This window comes from Charadrius vociferus, unplaced genomic scaffold, assembly GCF_000708025.1.
Source record: "Charadrius vociferus isolate BGI_N301 unplaced genomic scaffold, ASM70802v2 scaffold948, whole genome shotgun sequence".
NCBI lineage: Eukaryota > Metazoa > Chordata > Aves > Charadriiformes > Charadriidae > Charadrius > Charadrius vociferus.
The window spans coordinates 77067-86148 of NW_009649612.1; positions in this window are offsets into that span (position 1 = coordinate 77067).

Below are 9082 nucleotides of genomic sequence, written 5' to 3' on the forward strand. Positions count from 1 at the left end.
AATGTTACTCATCTATTGACAATGCAAACATTTGGGCCCAACCTGTAGTGAAAGGGCCACCCAGAGGGAAAGCAAACCTCTATCTTAGATATTGGGGCTTCCTCCTGACAGTCTGGAGGACGGGGTTCCAGCCTTTCTCCCAATGACTGCTCATGATCCTAGACTGAGACCTTTGCTACGTAAAGGAGGGGACTCAAGTCTTTTCGCTCTCAGTGCCCTCTACTCACTGGAACACCATTGACAATTTCATTGAGAAAGCCCTTCTAGCCTGAGCATTAGGAACCCTCCTCGGAGAGTCATTATATTCAGAAATTCCCAGGGGTGTATTGCATAGTATATTTGGCACTTTCTGGAAATGCCTACCTGCAAGAAAGTCAGGCTGGAGATCATCTCACATGAAAATGCTGACGGCAAGCAGGTATGAAGTTGGTGCCAAACATCTCAGCATTGTTAATACTGAAAACGCCTTAAAACAGAATTAGGTTTATAGGGATTTAAAAATATAAGGGGTTATAGTTTTTAGACATCTCCACAGGAATTGACTGTGGGGGATCTGAAGATGTTAACTTTAGATATCGGCTGTTAAAGGGACAGATAGCTACCTAAATCCAAACAGCCATCTTGGTGACCTTGTGCTTATTCTCATGTACTTGTCCCAAATAAATTCCTTCAAAAATATGAGCACTTTTCTTCAGTCATTTTGGAGCTGAAACAGAACTGGTAACATTAAACAGTAATTAGAATAAGAGAAATGAAAAAAGGTTCAGTTTTGAGAGCAGGAACTGAAAGTCAGGTGGACTTTTAAAAGAATGCCTTCATCACTAAAAGATACGGAAATTTTCGCTTTCTCTTTGGCCCAGGCCTTCAATTACTCTGTGCAAATTTCAGCATAGGAAAGAATGAGAATTCATTTTCTTCCCTCCCTCAGCATAGTTTATCAAGAACACTTTTGGAAAACACAGGTTTAATCCTTTTCAGACAGAAGAAAGAATCGAGTCCATGTCTCCCAAATGTGCTGTCTGACAGGATCTAGAATGGCACACCAGGGAAAGGGCTGGTCTTCACTTGTCCTGATTTCATATGAGTCCCCATCTTGCCACTGTTTTGAAACCACATATCTGAGCAAGCACATACTTGTTTTACCTTCTCCCTGAACACTGAGTTATTGGACACAGAAAAAGATAGTTTGGGATTGGACTAGATGATCTCCGAGGACCCTTCCAACCTCAGCTACTGTGTGATTCTGTGATAATGCTACTTCCAGTGGTATTTTGTGGGGAAGGGCTGGTGTTCATAGATGCCAAGCTGTAGAAGAGCTGAGTGGGAGTTGAGGATCTTCTGAGTACAGGCTACTGTAGGCAGTCTTGATCTCAGCCAGCTGGTGTTGGGGCACTCTGGTTTTGAGAATCTAAATCCCCTTATGTTCGTACAGGAGGTAAGCTGTTAGGAGCTCCTTACTCAGCTGTAAGGAACTCCGTAGGCAAGGGCCAGGGTTTCTGAAGGTAGATAGGTTTTATGCCCTAGTTAAATCAGTTCAAGTTTGATGCTTAAATACATTTAAAATTTACTCTAAAACTTTTAGGACCCTAGGACTTCAGATCTCAAGTTATTTTGTCTTTTTTTTTTTTTGAGAATTGACTCAAGGTTGTCACTGTCACCCTTATTTTGGACTTTTTTATTTATTTTGGTTTTCTTTTGAGATCTTAAAAGATCTCAGCTCACCTTACAAGATTTAACTGATTGTGTTATAGAAGTAAACATACATCTGCAAAGAGAGTACAGGCAGAACAGGTGACACTCATAAAAATTCCTTTCAGATAAGGAAAAGAACCCCAAACAGCAAACCTGCAGGAGTCACTCTGGAGACTGACTTCAATCTTCAGACGTAAAGACTAAGAAAAAAAAGTTTCTCATTTTAAAACCATTGGGAATGCTTCCTGCTAAAAATTTCGCTCTTAAAATCTTGTAGAATAACTTATCAGTCTACACACTTGTGTAGAAGTGTTGTGCACTGTTGGTTAAGGAGGGCTCACATACAAAAAAATACTGCATTACTAACTTTGGCTAACAAGAAAATAGGAAACAAGACTTTAAGTCATTTCTGCTCCCTGACAAGAAATTGTCTTTGAAGACATATCTCAAGAATGGATAAAATCATTAATCTGCAGTTACTTCCCCAAGCATTCTGCTTATCCACATCCACATTGTTAGAAACACAATACAGAGTAGTTAAGAGTACATAAAAACATGATTGATCTTAAATTTGGTATTAAATCTCTTTGCAATCACCCAGCCTTTAAAGCTTAGTGTGGTTGAAAAACTATCATTACCTTCATTTATTGGAAGAAACAAGTTATTTTGGCAGCTATCCAAAAGGCAGTGAGAATTGACTAAAATCAGCAAAGGACAGAAAGAAAAAGGCATTAGCTATGTGAATTTTTTAGCTTTGTGTTTTACATCTCTCCAGAGTAGATTTTCAGGCATTAAATTTCCTTCAGTTTTCAGGTACTCCCATTGTGACCTATGTTGATGAAATGGTTATTGCCACACTGCAAGACAGAAATTGTGTGAAGGAAGTTTTATCTGAAAAAGAAAAAAGAAAGTTAGCATTTTCCCTGGGATATATTTAAATATCTGTCTTTTTAAAAGGTTACTTCCTTTACCAGTGTTTTCTGTTAGATGGACCCATTTTAAAATCTGAAAGGATAAGCATAAAACCTTGTACTATGCATTGCTCTAAAGATTTCCCTTCCTTCAACAGCAAAAGGTTTTTATATCAGCTTTATAATCCAGAGGGGCAGTGAGAAAAAAAATTTCAGGAGTTTGAGGCCAGTGCATGTAGTGTTTTCCCATCTGTTTTGTTGTTTTTTTAAAATCAGTATGATTTCCTTCTTTTCACACATCAACTTGTTTATGTAGATTTCCATGACTCTCTGGGCAAGTTCTGTTTTCACTTTATTCCTAGTGATAAGAAAAATCATATTTGTGAGGCACCTCAGAAAACCAAAACATAAACTTAAAACCAGTCTTGATTTGAAGGAAACTACAGCTGTGATTTCATAACCAATGGCTGCCAAAGTTGTAGAATGAACTAATAATAACTTTAATATCCAAACTTGTTAAAATCCTTTATCTACCTCAAATACATTGAAATGCAGATACTACTTTCTCTAAAACAATAGAATAAATGTTCTTATTTACATAGATGCAGAATTCTTTAGCATACATTTGTCTAAGAAATTGTATGTGGGCAGCAAATTCTTAGATTCATAAAATGGTTTGGGTTGGATGGAAGCTTCAAAGATCATCCAGCCCAACCCCCCTGCCATGGGCAGAGATACCTCCCACTGCACCAGGTTGCTCAAAGCCCCATCCAACCTGGCCTTGAACACTTCCACACATGGGGCCTCCACAGCTTCCCCGGCCAACCTGTGCCAGTGTCTCACTACCCTCATTGTAAAAAAATTCTTCCTTATATACAAACTAAACCCACTCTCTTTCAATTTAAAACCATTGCCCCTTGTCCTGTCACTACAGGCCTTGGTAAAAAGTCTTTCTCTGTCTTTCTTATAAGACCCCTTTATATATCGAAAGGCAGCAAGAGTGTTCTTACTGTTCTTGAGACAATGTTTTGTTCTTAAAAGATAATGTCATTATTTCCACATACAAGCATTCATAAATTGTCAACTAGGCACAATGAAAACATGAAGATAATTATGACGATGGTAGGTAGCATTTCCATTAGTTCCCATTAGAGTCTGTGAATGTATCTATAGGTTAATGAAAGGTGATTCATAATTACATGATTTGAAGAAGTGAGGCAGTAAGAAAGGTCTTTGCACAGGTACCACATCCAGTGCTATCTCATTAGCGAGAAATTAGGAAACAGAAAACTCAATTATTTTCTAAATTACACCAGAGTAATTCACAGCTTAAATCTGCAGAGGTGTTTTGGCTACAGCAGACTGATCTGTACCCTCCAGGACTGATCCATGACAGATTTCCAGATTAACTGTGAGACTATCGTGTTTAGGGATGCACCAACACTCCTTCAAATTCGAAACACAATGCAATCTGTTAACTACCAAGGTCTTTGAAGACAGCATTTTTACCATACAGTAACGTAACATATGCATTGCACTATTAAGATATAAATGTTGATGGAAGAATGAAAGCAAAGAAATGGAAATGGAAATAGCTCATCTGCAAGAAAATATAGCTTTGTATATGTATCCAAGTAGCAAGCAAAAGCAAGCAGCTAGAACAAGGAAAACAATTACAGATTTTTTTGTTGTGAGTATGACTGTCTATTATATTACAGCATTCCTGACACATCATTCAGTGTATGTACATCAAACAGCTCCTTATCCTTCCCATCCTCTGTCCTTGCACAGATAGTGCATTTTGATTACAGACTAATGTTCAATGCTCGCTGGTGGACTGATTTAAAACATAAAGAGCAGTGGACAATGAGATGTCAAGTTTGAATGCCAGTGGAAGACTACCTTGTATTTAAATATTCCGAGACTACAATGGCACCATTATTGTTTCTCATGCACAAAAACCCCAAACCCAAAACAACAACAAAAATTCAACTACAATCACAAGTGAATCTTCTAAGTAGTAATTATTATACAGCCTTTATTTTGATACCTAGCCCATTGTTAAATGACAGGCAAAATAAATCCCCCTCCCTACTATTACTGACAGGAAGTGCTTTAAGAATTAAATGGACTTGTTAATGACAGAACTCTTTTAAAGAAACAGGGCAGTCTCTGAAGGGAGGCAAAATGAAGAGAGGTGAGCGTGTGAACTTGATCTATTTTTTTCCTAGTTGCCCAACATGACACCAGTTATTGCTGAGCCAGGCAATGTCAACAGTCAAAAACCTCCTTTAAAATAGGACAAGAAAAAGGAGTGCTCATCCTGGTCCTGTTTACCTCTGGACAGCAGTCTACACTAAGAAGAGTGAAATTCTCTATAGCAGTTTTGCACAGAAAATCCCAAACTCTGGCCCCTTGAGGTTGCCCATTGTTATGCTTCTCTACGCTTGGAGTCATCCTGCATTTTCTGGCATAGTAACTGCACAGTAATCAGAAAATACAAATTGAAGAGATATTCAAAATTAAAGAGGATCTATTCAAACAAATACTCACTCTAAAAATAATTTTATTCTGTGAGATAAGCAAAGAGGATAAAAAGAAAACATCTCTAGTTCGTGTTCACTAATTGGAAAATTATGTTTCAGAAGATTTAACACAGATGCACTGCCACTGGCAATGCCTCTCTGAACCCCGTTTGCACATAAGTACACAGCTTTCTCTATGCTTACATTACAGACAGTATCCTTGTTTGAAGACTAACTTAGGCACAGAAATTTTAAAAGTACTTCTTCAGACTGCCTTTCCAGACTACGTTAATAGAGGATTTGAGGAAGTTACTGCTATTTCAGTAGCCAGTAATGTGCCTGTTGTGAGCTATATAAAATACCAGAGAAAAAAAACATTCTTAAATGCATCTGGAGGTGTTCAACGAAAGTTTCATACATGAATTTTAGAGTCAGAATTGTTTAATCCCATCGATCCAACACAAAATATTTTGAAGAAACATAATCTCCAGAGTTTCTTGGCATGAATTTCATTCCCATGAGAGCTTTCTTGTTCTCCCCAGGTCTAGCCCTTATTCAGTCTGTTTTACTTATGCTATTTCCCATTTGTAAACAGTGCTTGTCGAAGTACCTTGTTTTTAATGAAGTGTAGCAGTAGCATTTGACTGGAATTTAGATGAACAAGCAGATAAATCCATGTCTATTTTCTGCAAGTTTATATACATATATATGAAAAGTTTAAAATATAGCTAGATAAATACCAAAGGCTGGTCTTTGTTACCATGTCTTATCATTTTTCACCCCAAAATAGAAAGTAATATGGGATCAACAATGCTCTTTATGGCATTCCCCTTACTGTTGAAATAAAAGTATTATGAGAGAATCTTTTATGGAGTCCTTATAAAGAATAGTAGGAGGGTTGCATGGAAAAGTCAGAAGAAAGAGCATGTACTATTACTTGTAATATTTCCGCAGTTTGAGACGATAAGCACATATAGCACACTAGGCACCACACATAATAAGAAACAGTTCTTCCCCCAAAAGATTTACAAGCCAGTTGAACCCAAGGAACCATCTAGCTTTATTTTTACAGATAGAGCAGGTGACTTTTCCAAGGGCAAATCAGACGTGCTGGAAGCAAGCAATAAGACCTGTCTCTTATAGCACCCTTTACTGAGTCCTATCATAATAACCCACCCATCACTTCAGTACACCATTAACTAGAGCACAGATTAGTTCAGATTGCAGTGGGATGCACTGCTAAATCCTGCACGAATGTTCTGCTCCCTTATTCTGTTGATAAGAGACACAGCAAAGACCTTTCTGATGTTTTCAAAACACATAGCAGGTTGAACAGGTGGTGTTGAAGGTGTTCTGGGTGAAGGAAAGGACTAGCTGAGGCTGGCTGGGGCTGAGGAGATGCTCACCCTCCTTTGGCTCCGTGTGTTAAGCAGAGTAGGAAATAAGCCAGCTTGCTTATTTAATGCCAGTGGTTTGGAAAGCACCCTGCCCACCAGGAACCTGACTGTTGCTGAGCATATCTAGTATCCCTTAACCAAGAAACTCATACCAAAGCTCATCTCAGAGTCCTCTGCGGCATGTGAAGCTTCATGCTGCGCCATCCCCAGGGCACGGCTGGTTTTCTGTCCACTATCCCGGGTATCCAAGGATCTTGTCTTTGGCCAGTATTTACGTTCAGCTGCTCTAAAAGCAACATGACCACTTTGTGGTTGAAGATAAGAGATCTTTGACAATAAGCAACATCACTTCTCTGACACAGGTATCAGAGTCAATTTTCCTCCTGAAGAGATTCCAGAATCTGTTACCAGCAAGAACCTGTGGTTTTACTTAGAGCACAATACTTCTGCAATTGTGTACACCTGACAAACTGAACTTTTATCTATTGTTTGCTTAGCAAATAAGTATCTAATCAAGAGCCTATTGAAGGCAGTGGGAAGAATACTATTGCTTCTGGATTAGGCATTGAATTGCTCTGATATAATCTGTCATTAAGTAGAATATATATAAAAAATGCTTTTAAAAATATTGTCCAAATATACTGTGCAGAAAAACATCATATTTTCTTCTTCTGGCCAAGAATTTAAAAATAACTGGCTATAATATACTCATTTCTGGCAAGCACCGTTGTGTCAGTGACAAGCAGGGACAGATGACTGCAAACACTTGGTTCCTAACCTTAGAAAACTCTTGCTGGAATTATTATAACTCAGAGACTACTTAGTGCATGAATTTCTCTCTGTCCAGGAAACTGAGATTCAAAGCCTCACCCCTGCATCTCAGTACAGGGCATATGCTACACATGGGAATATGCAAAAGGACAAGCAGTGGTCTTGTTTCCAGGTTAATCAAGGGCTTGAGCAGCTTCCAAGTGAAGGCACTGTCTGTCCCTGAGGCTTTCTGTAGAATGTGGCTAATCAATCTCAAGGAAAAAAGATTTTCTAGAGAGGAAAACAGAATTATCCAAAGCAACAGAACACCAGACTCAGATACGCCCAGCCATAGGACTTGCTAGATTCCTAGTGCAGCACGCTTCTGTTCACGCCTTGCAGGACAAACTATTACAGGAGCTTGAGCCCTACAAATCCACGGGCCCTGACGTTATCCACCCGAGGGTGTTAAGGAAGCTGGCTGATATCGTTGTGAGGTCACTCTCCATAATCTTTGAGTAGTCAAGGAGATCAGGGGACATCCCAGAAGACTGGAAGAAGGCTAATGTCACCCCCATCTACAAGAAGGGCTTAAAAGAGGATTCAGAAAATTATAGGCCCATCAGTCTTACTTCAGTCCCTGGGAAAGTTATGGAATGAATCCTCCTGGGGGCCATTCACAAGTCAAATGAAGCACATGATTGGGAAAAGCCAGCACGGATTCATCAAGGGCAAATCATGCTTGACAAACCTGATCGCCTTCTACGACAAAGTAAACTGCTCAGTTGATGTGGGGCTACTGGTGGACATCGTCTACCTGGATTTCTCCAAGGCTTTCAACATGGTTCTCCACAGCCTCCTCCTAGAGAAACTAATACGTTAAGATCTAGACAAGTGGTATGTGCGGTGGGTGGGGAACTGGCTGACAGGTTACACTCAGAGGGTCATGGTAAATCGGTCCTTTTCAAACTGGCAACCTGTCACAAGTGGGGTACCCCAGGGATCGGTACTGGACCCAATACTGTTTAATATCTTCATAAGTGATCCGAATGATAGGGTCAAGTGTACCCTGACAAAGTTTGCTGACGACACCAAACTGAGTGGGGAAGTGGACACTTTGGAAAGACCTGCATAGGCTGGAAGAGTGGGTTAATAAGAACATTGTGAAGTTCAACAAGGACAAGTGTAAGGTCTTGCACCTGTGAAAGCATAATCCAGGAGTGCGGCACAGTCTGGGATCTACCCGGCTGGGGAGCAGCTCTGCGGAAGGGACCTGGGCGTCCTGGTGGACAACAAGCTCAATATGATTGAACAGTGTGCTGCTGCGGCAAACAAAGCCAACAGGATGCCGGGTTGCATCAACAAGGGCATCACCACTAGAGATAAAGGACTCATTAACCCACTTTACTCAGCTCTTGTCAGGCCACACCTGGAATACTGTGTTCAGTTTTGGTCCCCACTATGCAAAAAAGATATGGACAGTCTGGAGAGAGTCCAGAGAAGGGCGACAAAGATGATCAAAGGACTGGGAAGCCTGTTGTATGAGGACAGGCTGAGAGAATAGGGTTTGTCCAGCCTTGAGAAAAAAAGGCTTAGGGGAGACCTTATCACCATGTTCCACTATTTAAAGGGTGGCTACAAAGAAGATGATGACTCCCTTTTTACAGGGAGTCACATGGAAAAGACGTGGGGTAATGGGTACAAATTACTCCAGGGGAGATTCCGATTGGACACAAGAGGAAAATTGTTCATAATAAGAAGAATCACCTGCTGGAATAATATCCCTGGGGAAGTGGTGAATTCCCCA